The following is a 19,009-nucleotide window of genomic DNA, read 5'->3' as shown; positions in this document are numbered from 1 at the left end:
TGTTTTGGTTTGAGTTGAAGTGCAATTAATCAGCCTATATTTAGAATAAAGGTGAGAGGCAATATTAAATAGATTTGTTGCAATATGTGTAGAGTGTAAAGAGTAAGTAAGGATAGGTGGTTAGGACAGAGTTGGAGAGATGTTGCGATATATTATTGAGACAATGGCACAGGAGATGGAGAAGAGTAGAAAATAAGCTCCAGAGTGGCACAATCAAGTACAGGAATCTATATTTTATAGATGTCAGGTAGTGGGTTTCGCTTGTCTTGCTTCATCAGGAAAGAGGGAACAGGTAGGGTAGTTCATTTACATGTTTTATTATGTAGAAACACATCAGGATGGATAGCAGCAGTACAAAATATAAACAAACTGATTAACTGACAGACTACACAGTCATACATGCTTACATCTCAATATCTTAGTACAAAATGTCAGTGAGGCTTGCACATGCTGAGCACTTATAAACTTGTGCAAGCCCCTAGAAAGCTTCTTAAAGGTGTACATACGTATTGATCTACATCCACCTTCTTTAATGAATTGCCCATGTTATAATAACATTTAAAAAAAGAGACATGCAATTGTAAAGACAATAAGAAATAAACACAATGCAGATGTCCTTTTGTCCAAGTTGCCATATATCTGGAACATGGTCTAGAAATGCGACCTGATCTAGTGATATGGCAATCACTACTGGGTTTAGCAACAGGGATAGTCATAGGTGAAGAAATAGATTCTGGAACTTCAGAATTCTTCTCAGGAACAGGGATATTTACTGGAACGTCCTCTGGAACTGAAGCGCTGGATAACTCACTCTGAGATAAAGAGTATTTCTCGGAGGTATGATACTGCAATACAGGCTCAGACACTGGGATCAAATGTTTCTGATTCTGCCTAAATTCTGCTCCTTGCGATTTCACAGTGTAAAATCTTGGCTCTGGACATACACTCTTCACAACTCCAATCCGATCAAAACCTTTGGACATCTGCATCCTCACTATCTCTACTTCATGTAATGGATCGAGTGATTTGCTGGTCTTATCATAATAGGACTTCTGGAATAGGTGCATCTTCAACAGATTGGCTTTCACTGACCTGTTGTTCTTGACACATGAACCAGTAATTTGCTAGTAATAGGTAACGTGGTTCTGGTTTGTCTTGGCAGAAGTCTCTGCGCAGGTGAATCAAGATGTTTATCACGAGGAACATTTCTCAGATTTAACAGATTCAAGAAAACATCACTATTGTCTCATTTTGACTTCTCTAGCAATTGCTTTGCACTTTGAACTGCACGTTCTGCCAAACCATTTGACTATGGATACTCAGGGTTACTCATAACATGAATTAAGTCCCACTCTTTGGCAAATCTTTTGAACTGTTGGCTTGTAAACTGTGTACCATTGTCAGAAATAACTTTGTGCGAACTTGACCATGGTAGTTCAGGAATCTGATTTAGCTGAAGTTGTTCCTTCTGTTGATGTGGGTATGACATATTATTACATACAGGGTATAACATATTATTACATACAGAGTATAACATATTATTACATACAGAGTATGACATATTATTACATACAGAACAAGATAAAAGTGCTCTCTCAATGTTGTGTGACATAGAAGGGCAAAATACTTGTCCTCTTGCCCTTGTTTTGGTGGAGTCAGTTCCTGGGCGGCCATAATGCACAATGTTGATATACTCTTCTTGCAAGGATTTTGGAACAATCACCTTAGGACCTTTCATGATAATACCATTATCTGACAAAATCTAATCTCTGTATGGAAAATAAGGCTGTACTGCCAGTGGTAAACAAGATTGCTTTGAAGACCATCCTCAGCTGATAAAGAGATTAAACTTTTGGAGAATTGGATCTGAAGATGTGTGAGTTCTGAGCTCATCAAGATGTGTGATAGAAAAATGTCTCAGTTTCATCACCTCAGAATCAAGTTGCTCATTGTTATGCTGTTCTGTGTTTTTTTTCTGTGTGATCTGGATAAAGTATCAGAGAGATAAAGAAGTTTGCCTTTTGTGTAAACAAGATTGAAATTGTACTTTTGCAATTTGAGCATCATGCGTTCCAGTCTAGCTGGAGTTGCATGCATAGGCTTTCTTAAACTTGTAACTAAAGGGGGTCTAAATTACTTCAGTGAAAGACGTATTCGGCAAATATGTCTTCATCACTCACCAGCCACTGAAATTAACTTCAGCGAACAGCGGAATTTTTCCCACGGTTCGGAAACACTTGGCCATCCTCTCAACTTTGCCCTTTTCCCCACTGTAATGTGATCTCAGAGTTGGTATATCTAGTTAGGGGGATATGAGGAGCACAGACCCCCTTTTGGGGGTGTGTGGTGTGAAGTCCCTCACTTGAGTGGATTTGATTTGCTGGTTTTTATGTTCTGGACATTTTGTGGGCTAGTATTTGCTGAATACATCTTTTACTGAAGTAATATAGACCCACTAAAGGTTGGTGATCAGTTTCGATCTGGATAGGTCAACCATAAATATAATCATGGAACTTTGAACATGCAAGCACAATTGCTAAGGGCTCTTTCTCAATCTGGGCAGATTGCATCTTGGTTTGGGTAAGAGTTCTTGATACATAGGCTTATGGTCTACCCTCTTGAAGAATGACTGCACCAAGACCAAATTTAGAAGCATCACAGGAAAGAGTAACTGGTTTGTGAACATTATAGTAGTATAGCAATTTTCTGTTTCAGGATGTCAAATACTCTTTGGTGCTGTTCTGACCTTGACCAAATTACATCTTTACATGTCAGTTCTCTGAGCAGTGCTGAAGGTTGATTAAATCTGGAATGAACTTGCCAAGATAGTTGACCATGCCAAGAAAATGTTGCAGGGCTTGGACATTGTCTGGAGCTAGCATCTCGAGAACTGCTGTTTGCTTGTAAGGATCTGGTCATAAACTGGAACTGGTAAACAAGTGACCAACCTAAGTAACTTCTCGTAACTTGAATTTGGACTTCTGAGGATTCAGCTTAAGATTCACTTGATGTACTCTTTCCAGAGCTTTCTTGAGGTTTCTGTCATGTTCAATGTCACCATTGCCTCCTAGTAGAATATCATCTACTATAATAGACTATAATAGCACATGGATTCCCAGAAAAAAAATTTGATTCACTACACACTGGAAGACTTCACTGGTAGAATTTATCCCAAATGGCATTCTCAAAAATCTGTACTTGCCAAAAGGAGTACTGATAGTGGTTAGCAATGAGGACTTTTGATCAAGCAATATTTGCCAAGATGAACTCTTTGCATCTAAGATAGAAAAAACAGTGGCATTTGGCATGACAGCAGTGACTTCTTCGACTGTACGCATTGGCTGATGAGGTCTTTTTAGTACTTTGTTCAAATCTCTTGGATCAATACATATTCTGATATCATTTGAGCTTTTCTTATGAGCTACGACCATGGAAGATACCCATTCAGTTGACTCATCTACTGGACACATCACACCTTTATGCACCATTTTATCTAGCTCAGCTTTGACTCTGTTCTGCATAGCTAGTGGAACTTTCCTTGCTGACCTGATAACTGGACTGACCTCTGGGTCTAACATCATGGAGTACACAACTGGGAGTTTGCCTAGTTTGTCTTCAAAAAGATCAGCATAGATAGTGAAAATAGACTGGGTAAAATTAGAATAGTGGTATTTTAAGCTAACATGATGGACTTCCTTATTAAAAGAAAGCAGACCCATTTTCAAACTGTCTCTGAGGCCTAATAGTGACTGTAGGTGCCTTTTGTCTACTTAAAATTGTAAGCCATAGCTGTTCCTAGCAGAGTAATGTAAGCACTACTGAATCTTCAGTTTGAATTTCTTCACCACCATAGGCAATAAGCTTCACATACTTTGTCAAATCAAGTTGTTCTACAGCTCTTACTCTAGCAAATGTTTCTGCTGACGAAACAGTGCACTTTGAGCCAGTATCTATTTTTAGCTCTACAGGACTCCCATTAATCCAAACATTACAAAAGATCTCATTCTTTGCCCACAAATCTACTGCATTAACTGTTTCACCAAGCACAGATACACCATCAGCATAAAAGTAGGGTTGTAGCTTTCCAATTGATCAACTTGCCTCTTGGAATGCCCTCTCTTAATAAAAGAATGCACCTTATCTTGATTTACAAAACCTTGTGAAATGATTTCAGTTGTTCCAAGAATGACACAGCTGACCAAAAGCTAAGCTCTTTTCTCTTTTGAGTTCATGATTACCACAACAATTATGACAGTTGACTATGAAGCTGGATGGCGGCACATGTTTTGACTTTGCTGACTCATCCTTATGCTTCACTGAGCATGTCCACTTCACAGAGCATGCTCTAGAATTTGCTGGAAAGACTTGGGGTTTCCCAAGGACTGTTACAGGACCTGCTGTAGCTGCCATGTGCTTGGGTCTGTTTCTTTTAACCACTTGCTGCATACTATCTACATGAGCGTTGTCACTGTGCCTTCTGCAGCTACTCTCATTTGTAAGCATACTTGTGTGCTTTTCTGTAAGCTTGTATATCTGACAAATCTCAATGCCCTTATTTAACATTAAATCACTGTCTCAAAGCAAAATCTTTCTCACTCTGTCATTATTAATACCACACACAAGCCTGTCTTTTATCAAATCATCTCTCAAATCACCAGATCTGCATGTTTTAGCCTTATTTCTCAAGTCATTTACATATGCTGCAGAAGTTTCACCAGGCTTTTGATCCCTTGTGTAAAATAAGTGCATTTCGATTTTAATATTCAGTTGGGGGTTACACATTTCTCTAAATTTATGTTTCAAGCATTCAGGGTCTTCCACTGTTTCAGCCGGTACCACTATATGACAGGTTCCCCCTCCCCTCCCCTGCAAGCATAGTAGGTGCATACACACATGAATGCTCTCTTTCAATGGCCTCCGAACCAGCTAAGTTAAGCAGAATAAATGCCTTTGTATGTGCAGCTTTATCAAAAAGAGCAACCTGTATGAAAATATTGTATTCGTGCTCAAACACTCTTCAGTTTTCTGAAATATTGTTATCAAACGCAAGTGGTGTGGGTCTGTGAAAACCTCCTGCCATGACCACAGATTATAACAAAACATAATACAAAACTGTCCCCTGTAATTATGTACAAACATGCACACACACCAAACACTTTTAATAATATTCAAATGCACAACAAGCTGTTTGAATACTGTACTCTGTGAAGTATGCCTTGAAATAACTGTAGTTTGCCAAATATGCTTTGAAATACCTGTACTTTGTGAAATATTCTTTGAAACAACTTTACTCTGTGAAATAACTGCGCTGTAATACTGCACACACTTGCAAACACTTTGCACACTTCAGATATTTTGAATAGCTTTAGTTAATGCAAAAAAGTAGCACATAGCAAAAAATACAGTTGTTTTCCTTTTTTGTACATTTTATGTGATTCAGATATTGTTTCAAACATTTTCCATAGTTATTTGAATATTTTCATCACTATGTCACAGTTTTGGACATTTTAACTAGAAATTTGTTTTGAGTGCTCTGGGTGCTTCGTTTCATATTTTGCAAATAAGAAACCATTAAAATAAGCTTTGATACCTGAAATTAATTTCTGACATGTTTTGTGAGTTATGCATGCAGTAGGGATGATTCACTCCTCTATATTCCTCCACCTTTACGTGCATACCTTTGGTCCTGTATCTGGATACCATTCTAACACCATGTCACTCGTGTTGCTTCACAAGTAAAGAGAAACATGCAGGTTAGTTTGTTTACATGCTTTATTATGTAAAAACACATCAGGATGGATAAGCAGCAGTACAAAATATACACATACTGATTAGCTGACAGACTACACAGACATACATGCTTACATCTCAACAGCTTACTACAAAATGGCAGTGAGGCTTGCACATGCTGAGTACTTAAACACCTGTGCAAGTCCCTAGAAAGCTTCTTAAAGGTATACATGCATATTGATCTAAAGTGGGGAAGTAGCAATGAAGAAGGAAACAAGAAGTTGCCGGACAGTAGGAAATTCAGTGATGGTGGATTCTGAAAATTCTGAAAGCTGGGAGAGGATAGGTATGGAGAAAAGTATTTTCTATAAAAGAAGAGAGGCAGGTTGTCCGGGTATCTTCTGTTGAATGTAAGTAATAAAGGAGCATTAAAGGCTAGAGTATAATAAAGTAGTCAAAATAAGAAGAAATGAAGATTTATTTGAGAAAAGAAAAGATGCATTGTGGACTAGATAGGTACTGTTAGAGAGGGTTGTGATTATAAATGTAGAACTTACTGCAATAACACATTAGGCCACTCAGAAAGCTACATGGCAGGGTATGTCTTCTGCACTCAGTACTGTCCAGAGGGCTGAGTAAAGCACATCACTGGCACTCTCATTTGCATGACTGAAGGCAAATCTTTGGCATGCAGATAAAATTTTGAGTTTATGCTTGGGAAGTAAAATGTCTATCTATATCAGTCACTGATGTGTAATGACAAGTGTCCCACAAAGGATGAAGCCAAAAAAAAAAAACATGCAAACAACAACAACAAATCAAGAATCACTGTGATGATTTATGAACTTGTTGATCTTATACCATTAAAATGGTGATATTAAGAATCCCTACTTTCATACAGACATCACTCTGTTGAGATTTGAACCATGAAACCATGACATTGCCATGAAACATTGACATGATTAACAGTATTTCCACATCAATACTGATATACTGAGTTATAAAAAGTAGAATACATATAATCACCTTTGTACTTCTGAAATGTTACATTTAGAAAGCACGTTATCACACTTATTTGCTCTTTCACAGTAGAATTCTTGCTCAATGTGATCCTTGTAGAAGTTACGATAGTAAAGCATGTGAAAATACAAACAAATGTCTGCAAGACAAGAGTGTGTTCTTCCCTTTGTTTTGTGTGCATTACTCAGTTTTGATTAATATCAAGTATGCATAATTCCCCAATACACTAAAATCCTTCTAGGAGGAGATATACACCCTAATCCTGGCCATAGATATCACAATGAACACAAAGATAATTCTCTCCCACACACTTTTTTAGCCCAAACAGCCAATCCCAACCCTGGTGATCTAATTTTTGCTGCAATAAATGCTATGTGCATAAGAAATAAAACTGCTGAACAACATGCCGGGATTACCCAACCTAAGCCTGATGTTCTCATTGTAACTGAAACTTGGCTTAAATCCGGCATAAATTACTTGAAGTTATACCTCCTGGCTATAATATCATCTGTAATGACCATATAAAGAGGAAAGGTGGTAGTATTGATATAATAATTCCCAACACCTACCACATTTCCCCTCACAGCAAACCAACACCAACATTCATTTCACCAGAGTTTCTTATTGGTTTCCTCAAAATAGACATTAAAACAAATATGTATTACTGTCCTTTATATCCCTCCTGGTGACAATACAGCTATACTGGAAGATAGCCTACATTGGATATACATAACATTTCCACAAGAAAAAGTGCTTCTAAGTGATGTGAATGTCAGTTGGTTGGACATAAACTCTAACTCCCCTACATCTAGCATTAACTTATATGGTTTCACACAGCTAATTAATATCCCCACACATTATAGCAGGACATCAAATCCCCTTTAGACTGGATCCTAGTGTCAGATTCTAGCAAATATTAAACCACAGCTGGAATGTCAGGGATCATCTCCCAATCCATAAAACCAGACATTTCACACATCCAGTTAAACAGCATATTTATAAAACAGCATTCAACCTTTGCAAGGTTAACCTCAAAATGTTCATTACTACACTATCATCTATTAACTGGAACTTCCTAAAAGTCCACTCCTTAGATGATGTTGTAAATTAATTCAGGACAACTTTTCTTCTTTTCCCAATTAGGGGTCGCCACAGCAGATCACCTGTCTGCTCATGATTGGCAGTGGAGTTTTACGGTGTCAAGTTGCCAGCCCATTGCCCAACCTTTCATAGAAGGCACACACATGCACACACTCACACCTAGGGCCAATTTAGAGTGTCCAATTCACCTACAGCATGTCTTTGGGATGTGGGAGGAAACTGGAGCACTTAGAGGAAACCAACGTGACCACAGGGAGGACATGCAGACTCCGTACAGAAGGCACCCCAGCCGAGAATTGAACCAGAGATCCTCTTGCTGTGAGGCAGCAATGCTAACCACTGCACCACCATGGCCACCCTTCAGTACAACTTTTCAAAATATCCTAAATAGCCTTGCACCTCCTAGAGGAAAGAGACTAAAACAAATAATGCAATTTGGCTATCCAAAAGCAGTAGTATGCTAATGCAGGTTAGATAAAAAGCATGGAAAGAATAGCAAAAAATATAAAACACCTCAATATCTTGAAAACTTCAGAATGCTTTGCAATTGTACTAAAAAGCAAATAAATGAAGACAAAAACTATACTATAATAACTTTCAGAATAATAAGAATGAAAAATGATCCACGAGAAAGTAAAATGAAACTCAAGGTTTATTGATCGACATCAAACTAACACTCCATAAAACATCACGGACAAGACTGCAAGGATAATATGGAAGGATAAACTCCACACATCAGCCTGCTACATCAAACATAGAATTCCATACAGAGACAACGAAGGGGGTGACAAAATCAGTCAATCACTTTTTATCAAGAGTAGATTCACACCACCCAATCACCCCACCATTGATACATTTGATAAGGTAGTGACCAGGGAGATTTATTATGAATACAATCAACTAAAAAAGAAAGTAATTTATTAAAAGCTTTAAAGGGGGGGGATTCGATTAGAAATGAAACCGAAAAATAAAGGTATAGCTATATATATATGATAATTTGAATTACATACAGAAGATATATAATATATTGTATTCTACTGGTAATTATGTAACAGTTTCTAAGAATGAGTTATATATAGCTTAGGTTGAGGCCATTACTACTGCGATTTATATAAGTTTATCAAGTCAACAATCCAAAATTAGCTACCATGGTGGTATTCTAAAACCCCTTCGAATAGGTAAATTTATAGATGTAGTACTTAAAATGTTTATACTTTTATTCATCTCAGTATGAATGAATATGATGATATTAGTCACCCCTATTTTATAGTTACCATTGATGTGATTGATCTGTTTAGGTGAGATTTTCAGACAGAGAAGAGGGGGAGGGGTAGCTAATTGACAATGTGTGTTGTCATCTAAGTATATTATCAATCAGCCGCTATTATTCATTTCTTGATGATATCTATCTCCTTCCTTGGCATGCAGTGAAGATTTATTATTAGAATTTATGGACTTTATTAATGAAAGTAGTAACTTTGATACATTTATAGTATATACAATAATGGGAAAACACTAAAAAAATATAAAAAAAAAACTTTTCCAATAATTATTTGGATTTTTTCTAGCCCCATCCCTCCAAAGTAAAATATAGCACGTATTCAAAGCCAAATGCATACGAGCTGCTAGAATGGTTTCAGAGGAGGCTTTCAGAATAATACTAAACACAGCCCTAAAAATTCTGGATATTTATTAAAGAAATCTTACATCTCGGTGAAAATTTCAACCCAGGCCCTTCTGCTGACAACTCACCACTGGAAACTGAAATACAGTTCGTTTTATAGACAGTATAGCATCTCTAACCAAGGATTCTTCAATATCTATTCCCAACCCTGCCCAACAGCCACATATCATCCCATCCTCTTTCACCTTCAAACCTATGTCCACATCTTATAATAAATTACTTAAAATGTGCTTCTCTTCAGCTGATGACCTTCCAAGCCAGTAGTTAAAAACAAAAATAGGTTACAGCCAGTAACATTGGCTATCCTGTCTCAATCCTTATACATAGGTCAGTCCAGGAATCTTATGTTCCCTCTGTCTGGAAAAAGTCCAACATTATCTCTCTGCACAAAGAAGGAAATTTAACAGACACTAATAACTTTAGATCTATAGCAATCTTATCTCCCCTTGGAAAAATACTTGAAAAATGTATTCAGAAACAATTGCTGCACTATTTCCTACAGGAAGAACTCGTATCTCCTACACGTCATAACGTTTGTCCTTCCTGTAGTACTAGCACTGCTCTTCTACCTAAATAGATACTGTGAATAAAGCTCGAGATAACGGCAAGCTCGTATCGTCCTTATTTTTAGCCGTGTCTAAAACCTTCATCATAGTTTGTCAAAGCAAACTTCGACTTCAAATATCCTCACTAGATGTCTCTCAGCCCAAACTTCTGTGGTTCAAAAGGTACCTCTCCAATAGGTATCAGTCAGTAAAAAGGCACTCCATGCACTCTCTTTACCTCCCAGTGACCACTGGCTCTATCCTTGGTCCCCTCCTCTTTAATATTTTCACCAACATCCTGTATACATCCACACAACAGGCCACCCTAATATAATACACAAATGATTCCACTCTCATTTGCACATCTGACAACATGGTACCCCTTCAAAAAATTACTCAAGAAGCTTTAACAGACACTGAAACAGTGTTTCATAACTTACAAGTCATGCTTCACCCAAAAAAGACCAAACTACTACTTTTTCCCCAAATCCCTCTGTCGTGAAAAAAAATTAAGTCCTCTCTCTTAATAATACAACCATTAAAGATACTTTTCAAAGAAAACTATTAGCAGTGATAGTAGATGATAATCTTACATTCGACTTGCATATACAAAATTGCATAAGAAATCTCATCAAAAACTAGGGATACTTTACAGATCCAAAAACTTTTCACCAATGCAACTAACACTAAACTTGCCACTACTTATCTCCTCCCCACACTTTTTATGGACTTCCATCCTCATTACCATCCAGGTTTCACAAAAATTAAAACTTGAATGATGTTATAACAAAGTTGCTAAATTTGCAGCAAATATCCCTTTCAGACTCTACTGCTGTATAGCACTAAAAAGCCTAAACTGGTTAGAACTGTCTCATCAGCTAACATAATGACAGCTTCTTACCAACTATAAAATTATCCAGCATCCTTCTGCCTGCCCAGCAATAAAAAACATTCTACACAACTATGCTCTCAGTCAGTCACTGAGATCCAGTGACCAAAAACTCCTGTCTGTCTACAAACCTATCATACCGTAAGTCTGTTTTTCCATAATTTCATATTGCAATTCCTGTTTGTATCAGAGTAACTTAATTTCTCTACAAACTGTCTAAAATGTTTGTAAATATTAAATGATTGTCATATACATCGTGGTGATTTTTAACCAATAATATTATGTCTAATTTGTTATAATTATTTAAATGTAGATTTTATTTTTGAAAATAGTAAAATTAGTGTTCTTAAAATGTTTTGTAATAATTTGAAACTTTTTTCCCCAGGCGTCCTCTGAAAATGGGCTTCTACCCTGTCAGACTTTCACAGTAATCAAATGTCAATAAATAAATAAATCCCTTTGTAACATGATTGTATTACATTTTGTAATGATTTTTAATTTTTTTGTCTTTATGTATAATTGTCTTTACTTTATATCGCTTACAGATACTTCATACTCAGAAGCATATTACCTTCTAACAATATTTTACAAAAGAGTTTATAAAGGTTATTTCCTGAATCAGTACATATACATGAAACCTTTGTCAGTAAACCTGTTCTTTCTGACAAACCCTCTGTAACTGTACATCTTATTAACAGGAGTGATAAAGACTTAATTAGACATTGGACAGCGCAGTGGTGCAGCAGTAGCGTTGTCGCCTTATAGTGAGAGGTCTTCCAGTTCGATTCTTGGCTGGAGGTGCCTTCTGTGTGGAGTCTGCATGTCCTCCCTGCATTCGTGCGCATTTTCTCTGGGTACTCCCCTTTCCTCCCACATTACAAAGACATGGAAATTGGCTTCATTCCAAGTTGGAATTTCCTGATAAACAAATGTTAAATAAAATAGACACGCACTACTACAAATGAGTCACACTTGCAAGACATTACCTAGCCACAGTTCTGAAAACTTGCTCTTGCACTGCTAAGGCATTTGAATGGCATTGTGTAGATCTTAACACTGTGTTTATTTTCCCAGCACCTCAAGCAAATTGAGTGATTCAGGAATGGTAATGAGCTGACACCTGATTTACATATTTGACCTGCCCAGATTAGTTAATCTGCTCAGTATGTTCAGAACCTGGAGCTATAGAACTTCCATAATACTAGAGAAGACTACTTGGATTCCCCAAATGCTGCCATAAAAATCTGCCACTGATGACTGCTACAACTGCTGCATTTACATACTTTTAATTAGCGCTGCTTACAGAATTAGTTTAGCATATTTTTCTTAGCAAAATGAGTGCTGTGTACACTTTGCAAAGTTGAGTTTGCAGTGAACAGTTGCTATTACAATGATCCTCTACTTCAATTTTATGGGTTTCTGGAACATTTTTTCAGATGATTTTGACATGTCTGACTTATCTAGGCTAAAGTGACTTTCTGGAACAGTTCAAGCTAATGTTGTTCTATATTTCTGACATAATTTGTTCTTTCATTCAGAAGTTGGGTAGTTGCATTTGGGGATGGGATATTATACAGGTTCTTTCATTTCTATTACCAGAATTAATGCTGTCTACATTTTAGAAAGGTGTGTTTGTAATGAATGTATAACAGTTGTTATTGCAATGATCCTTTGCTTCTTTTTCATGGGTTTCTGGAAACATTTTCTGAAGATATTGATATATGTTTGTGTTGAGAAACCTAGGTAGGTTAAAATTACATTTAAAAAACTGTTCAGTGCTAATGGTCTATATCCCTGACATAATTTTTTCTGTTCTGAAGATGTGTTATTGCTATAGGGGAATATGGGGGATTTTACAGGTGTTGCTTAGATTTTCATATTCAGATATGTCATTAACATTTTTAACTGGTTAGGCTTGCATAATGTTTTTTTTTGTGCCCATTGTTAGATCACCTTGTAGCCACATAGCCCCTGTCGTGTTGTGTCTGATATAGTTCTTCATTCCTTCACTAGTGATATGGTATCTAAACCAGCCATCACATGAAACTTTATTTGCTTATGCTGATAGTACAGGCCCTAAACCTCCATGGAGCATGGATCTTAGACAAATTGCTCAGTTGACAAGACCTTCCATGACTGTGTTTGTCAGCAAGTGGTCAGTGATGTGAATGCTGTTAGTGGCCATGTTCATGACTACAGGGCCAGTGACATAATAAGAATGTTATGAGTACAGCCAGGGCTGTGGAATAAAACAAAGAACTACTAGGGAAGGGTCTGCTACCAAACCACTATTCACTGAGAAAGAGGAATCCCTATTGACTGCAAGGGATCCAGGCAGATCAGAGGAGTTACCCAGTGCTGTGATGGACATGGAGACAGAGGTGGAAGAGCGCTACAGTGTATCCACTAGTGATGCTCCAGGTATATGTAAGCGGTGTATACGTATAATGCTTTTTGTTTGAATGGTCATCTTCTATTCAGTGCTTATCATACCTCTATCAGCTTTGATTTTGCGTGTCTAGGGATATCTGGCATTGAGGTCTGATGACCCTCACACAGTATAATGGTTAGTGGATTCTGCAGAACTGCAAACGCAATAAAAATGATATAAAAATCCACTACTGAGGTGAACCAGCAGAACTGACCAACTTCAGAAAGGAAACCACGAATTTGAAAGGAGTCAACAAATTATTATTACACCCAAAACAGACTTAGAATGAACTTTAAGCACAGGAATGCACCAGTTGCTTTTCATCTGGTACAAGCATTACAGACTTCTTCAGAATAATAAGTGTTCACCTAAGTACCAGATTTATAGCCATAGCAATTAAATAAATATATTACTCAATTAAAACTGAATAATAGAATTGAATGATTAGATATTGTCATTAAAGGAAAAATTAAACGCTGTAATTTCATCTTTTCATTGACCATATAAAATACTAAAATGAACTTTAATAAAATTTTGTTAACTTTTTAAATAAAGCTTTTAAATAAACAAATAGAACATACAAAACTGAACGTGTATGTGTGTGTGTATATATATATAATATATATATATATATATATATATATATATATATATATATATATATATATATATATATATATATATATATATATATAATATATGTGTGTGTGTGTGTGTGTGTGTGTGGTGTGTGTGTGTCTGTGTGTATGTGTGTGTCATACTTCTCAGCTGTCCAGATTTTCACAGAATGTCCAGATTTTTGACTCATATTTTTGTTCTGTTTCTCATTAAATTGTAGTTTTCTGGCAAATCACTGACATAAGTCAGAATATAATGTTAGACTTTTGATTTTCAGACTTAATATCCTTCTGAAAATTCATGCTAATGCAAAGGTTGTAAGAGTAATATTTAAAAAATATCTCTATTTTTAGGCCTATTGGCCCTCCATTGTTTGCGATTTTGTCCATATTTCTTGCTCTAAGATGTTAAGAGGTATGGTGGGTTGGGAGTGTAAAAGATATAGTATGGAGTGTAGAGGGTTCCAAAGATATATATATATATATATATATATATATATATATATATATATATATATATATATGTTTTTAATACGTTGAGTTCAACAACTATGCTATCATCTCTGTGAAACAACGTAAAAGCACAGAGGAAACGCAGTGCAGACTCCAAATCACACGTTTAATGTAGTACAAACTTGCTGTATTTTTACAATGAAACTTCCATTCATAAAATTACAATATAAAAACTACAATGTAAAAACTTCCAGCAAATGAAAACAGGTTAAGCGCTTTCACCTACAACATGTAGGCTTCTTCAGAACAATAGCACTTGGGTGCTCAAGAGTTTAAATAACTTTTTTGGTGCCAACATCTTATTGCTGCCCTTAAAGTAATATCACTCCATTATTTTCTGAGCACTCCCAATCTGTTCTTTAAACTTCCCCATTTGTTCTTTTCTTATGTACTGTAACACATTTTGTACAATTCACTTTATAAATGTAATATAAAAATGTGTAATAATATATAATAAAAATATTGACTGGTGTGACTGTTTTAAATAAAATAAAGTCTATTATTAATAACTCTATTATTTATAAATTAATCCTTTAGTGTTTAAATTCCCTACACTATGATTTGTGAAATAACCTATGATTACTCAAATTGTTAACTATATATGCATCGACAATTTTGTTATACAGTTTTGTTATGTGACATCTCTTGAAAGTTTCCTCTAATAGTTGTGACATTTGTCCATCGATCTAAGTATGTTGTATGTGTACTGTATATGTTTGTATTTATTGGGTTTTAATCCAGATTTCGTTTCTTACATTCTTAACATTATATTTACTAAAATAGGTTTGATCGATATATTATCATTCAACCCTCATGAATTTGAAGCATCGGTAAAAAGCTGAAACCATACTTCTCTATAACTCAAAGTTCCTTTCCTATTACCTCCCTTCAGGTTGTGTTTAATGTGCTCTAATATGGCAAATTTGAAATTGTGTCTTTCCCCTAACCTTTCGATGTGCCTATACAATGCATTATTTCCATCTTTTCTCTTAATACTATATAGGTGGTCGTATATCCTCTTTTTAAAAGATCTTTCCGTCTTACCTATATAGTATCCAGGGCACACATTACATTTTGCCATATAGATGATGAAGTTGGTGTTACAATTGCCAGATTTGAACCTAATTTTAGTCTTATTCATGTTGTCTAACGTTATCTCTCTTTCCTCCATTATGACCCCACACTGATTGTAATTACCACATTTTTTTGTTGCTTTGTGGTAGTTGTCTGTGTTGTTACCATCTTTGTTCCACTCACTATTCTCTAACAGTCTTTTTAAATTACTTCCCATTTTGTACACAAAATATGGTCTTTTGCCTACATATCCAACTAAGTTGTCATCCACCATGAAAACCTTCCAATAATTTTCCATAATTTGCTTAATCTGGTGTACATAGGGGCTATATTCCAAAACACAAGCTCGTTGATATTTCCCTGTGTTATCAATTTTGTTAATGTTATTTGTAATGCGTCTTATTCCTTCATAATTCTTTAACAGTGATAAATATTTTTTAGCCCATTGCTGGGTAACATACTGTTTTACATCTCTCATCATTTCCCTATCATATCCTCTTTCTTCAAATAATCTAGTTAAAATTCCATTTCCTCTTTCATTTCTTCATATCTTGATGTCATGCAGGCTGCCCTTATACACTGCCCCTTATAAATATTCTATAATAATTTGTTCGGATGGTTACTCGTGTATTGCAAATAAACATTAGAAAATGTATTTTTCCTGTATATACCTGATTTGAAACCTTCGTGGTCGTGTGAAATAAATGTGTCTAAATATGCTATTCCATTAGTGCTAACTGAGTATGTAAATTTTAAAAATTCACTACTTGATCTCAAAAAGGAAATGAATGTACCCAATTCATCCAAAGTATCATTCCACGGAATGTAAAATTGATCAAGAAACCTTGTATAATGCTTCACATGTCTGAACATATTATTGGGAAATACCACCGTTTCCTCCCAGTCCAACATGACTAAATTTGCAAATATCGGTGCACAGGCTGAGCCCATTGCTACACCCCTATTTTGTCTATAGTGTTCTCCTTTGTAATAGATGTAGTTATGGTCCAATGCCATAGACATACAGTCCACAATCAGACTTGTCTTATCCCAGTCTATGTTAGTGTGTTTTCGTATACTGTACCAAAAAGATTCCAATCCTAGTTGTTTAGGAATGCATGAAAATAAATCTATAACATCAGTCGTTACATATGTGAGTTTATTATAATCCTCTTGAATGGGGAATTTTCCTAAAAAGTCCCAGGAGTCCTTAATTAGGTGTGGGATATGATTATAAATATCCTTCAGCCATGTATCAATAGCCACACCTAATGGAAATGTTTTAGACTGACTCCCTGAGACAATTGGTCTAAATGGAGGGTCGGTTATGCTTTTATGTATCTTAGGAATCCCTACTAATGTTGCTAACACAGGATAGTGTACCTTTAAAAAATTGTACACATCAGAGTTAATACGGTTATCTATCCAGAATTCTTCAGTATAAGAATCTATACGTTGATACGCTATCTTGATCTCATTCAAGGATACAGATTGATAGTTCCCTGATTGTGTTAGCAAAACCAACATTTTGTTGGAATATTCCATCTTATCATAAATAACCACTCCTCCCCCTTTATCTGGTTTCATTATACAAATTTTGTGATCTCCTCTTAAGTTTCTTAGTACTTCCCTTTCTTCTGATGTCAAATTATAATTAATTTTCCTCACTTTGTTTTTATTTTTAAGTCTATATATATATATATCCTTCAACACTTGCTTTTCATACATCTCAACTCTAGGGTTCATTAATGGAACAAATGTACTTTTTTTCTTTAACTTGCTTTCTCTGGTAATCATTCCTTTTGTCTATCACTGTTCTTGTCCTGAAACATAATCGACAGGTTCAGCTTCCTCGTGAACAGTTTGACTTCACATAAGTAGTCAACTAATCTAAATTGGGGTGTTGGTATATACTTCATACCTTTTGACAGTAAGTCAAAGTGTGCTCTGTTCACTGTAAGGCTGGAGTAATTGTAAATCTTAAAGTTGTTACAACCGTGGATTACTCCATCAACTGCTATTTCATTAATATTAACCACTTTGAAGCTTCCTTTGGCTAGTACCACTGTTCCTTCCACTGCTTGTATCTGTCCCTGTATGTCCCCCCCTGATAATACGTTTGACGTTGATTCCCATTCCTTGTCATTGGTTTCTTTTTCCAATACTGCGGGTTCCAACCTCTCTGGGATAAGACAAGTCTGATTATGGACTGTATGTCTATGGCATTGGGCCACAACTACAATTATTACGAAGGAAAACACTATAGACAAAATAGGGGTGTAGCAATGGGCTCAGCCTGTGCACTGATATTTGAAAATTTAGTCATGTTGGACTGGGAGGAAACGGTGGTATTTCCCAATAATATGTTCAGACATGTGAAGCATTATACAAGGTTTCTTGATGATATTTATATTCTGTGGAATGGTACTTTGGATGAATTGGGTACATTCATTTCCTTTTTGAATTCAAGTAATGAATTTTTAAAATTTACATACTCAGTCAGCACTAATGGAATAGCATATTTAGATACATTTATTTCACATGACCACGAAGGTTTCAAATCGCGTATATACAGGAAAAATACATTTTCTTATGATTATTTGCAATACATGAGTAACCATCCGAACAAATTATTATACAACATTTATAAGGGGCAGTGCATAAGGGCAGCCCGCATGACATCAAGACATGAAGAAATGAAAGAGGAAATGGAATTTTAACTAGATTATTTGAAGAAAGAGGATATGATAGGGAAATGATGAGAGATGTAAAACAGTATGTTACCCAGCAATGGGGTAACAAATATTTACCACTGTTAGGGAATTATGAAGGAATAAGAGGTATTACAAATAACATTAACAAAATTGATAACACAGGGAAATATCAACGAGCTTGTGTTTTGGAATATAGCCCCTACGTACACCAGATTAAGTAAATTATGAAAAATTATTGGAAGGTTTTCATGGTAGATGACAACTTAGTTGGATATGTAGGCAAAAGACCATATTTTGTGTACAAAATTGGAAGTAATTTAAAAAGATTGTTAGAGAATAGTGAGTGGAACAAAGATGGTAACAACACAGACAACTACCACAAAGCAACAAAAAAATGTGGTAATTGCAATCAGTGTGGGGTTATAATGTAGGAAAGAGAGATAACGTTAGACAACATGAACAAGACTAAAATTAGGTTCAAATCTGGCAATTGTAACACCAACTTCATCATCTATATGGCAAAATGTAATGTGTGCCTTGGACACTATATAAGCAAGATGGAAAGATCTTTTAAAAAGAGGATATATGACCACCTATAAAGTATTAAGAGAAAAGATGGAAATAATGCATTGTATAGGCATATCGAAAGGTTACGGGAAAGACACAATTTCAAATTTGCCATATTACAGCA

Source organism: Protopterus annectens, chromosome 8.part0 (genome assembly GCF_019279795.1).
Source record: "Protopterus annectens isolate FY-2018-M chromosome 8.part0, PAN1.0, whole genome shotgun sequence".
Classification (NCBI taxonomy): domain Eukaryota; kingdom Metazoa; phylum Chordata; order Ceratodontiformes; family Protopteridae; genus Protopterus; species Protopterus annectens.
Note: the sequence above shows the minus strand (reverse complement) of the source record.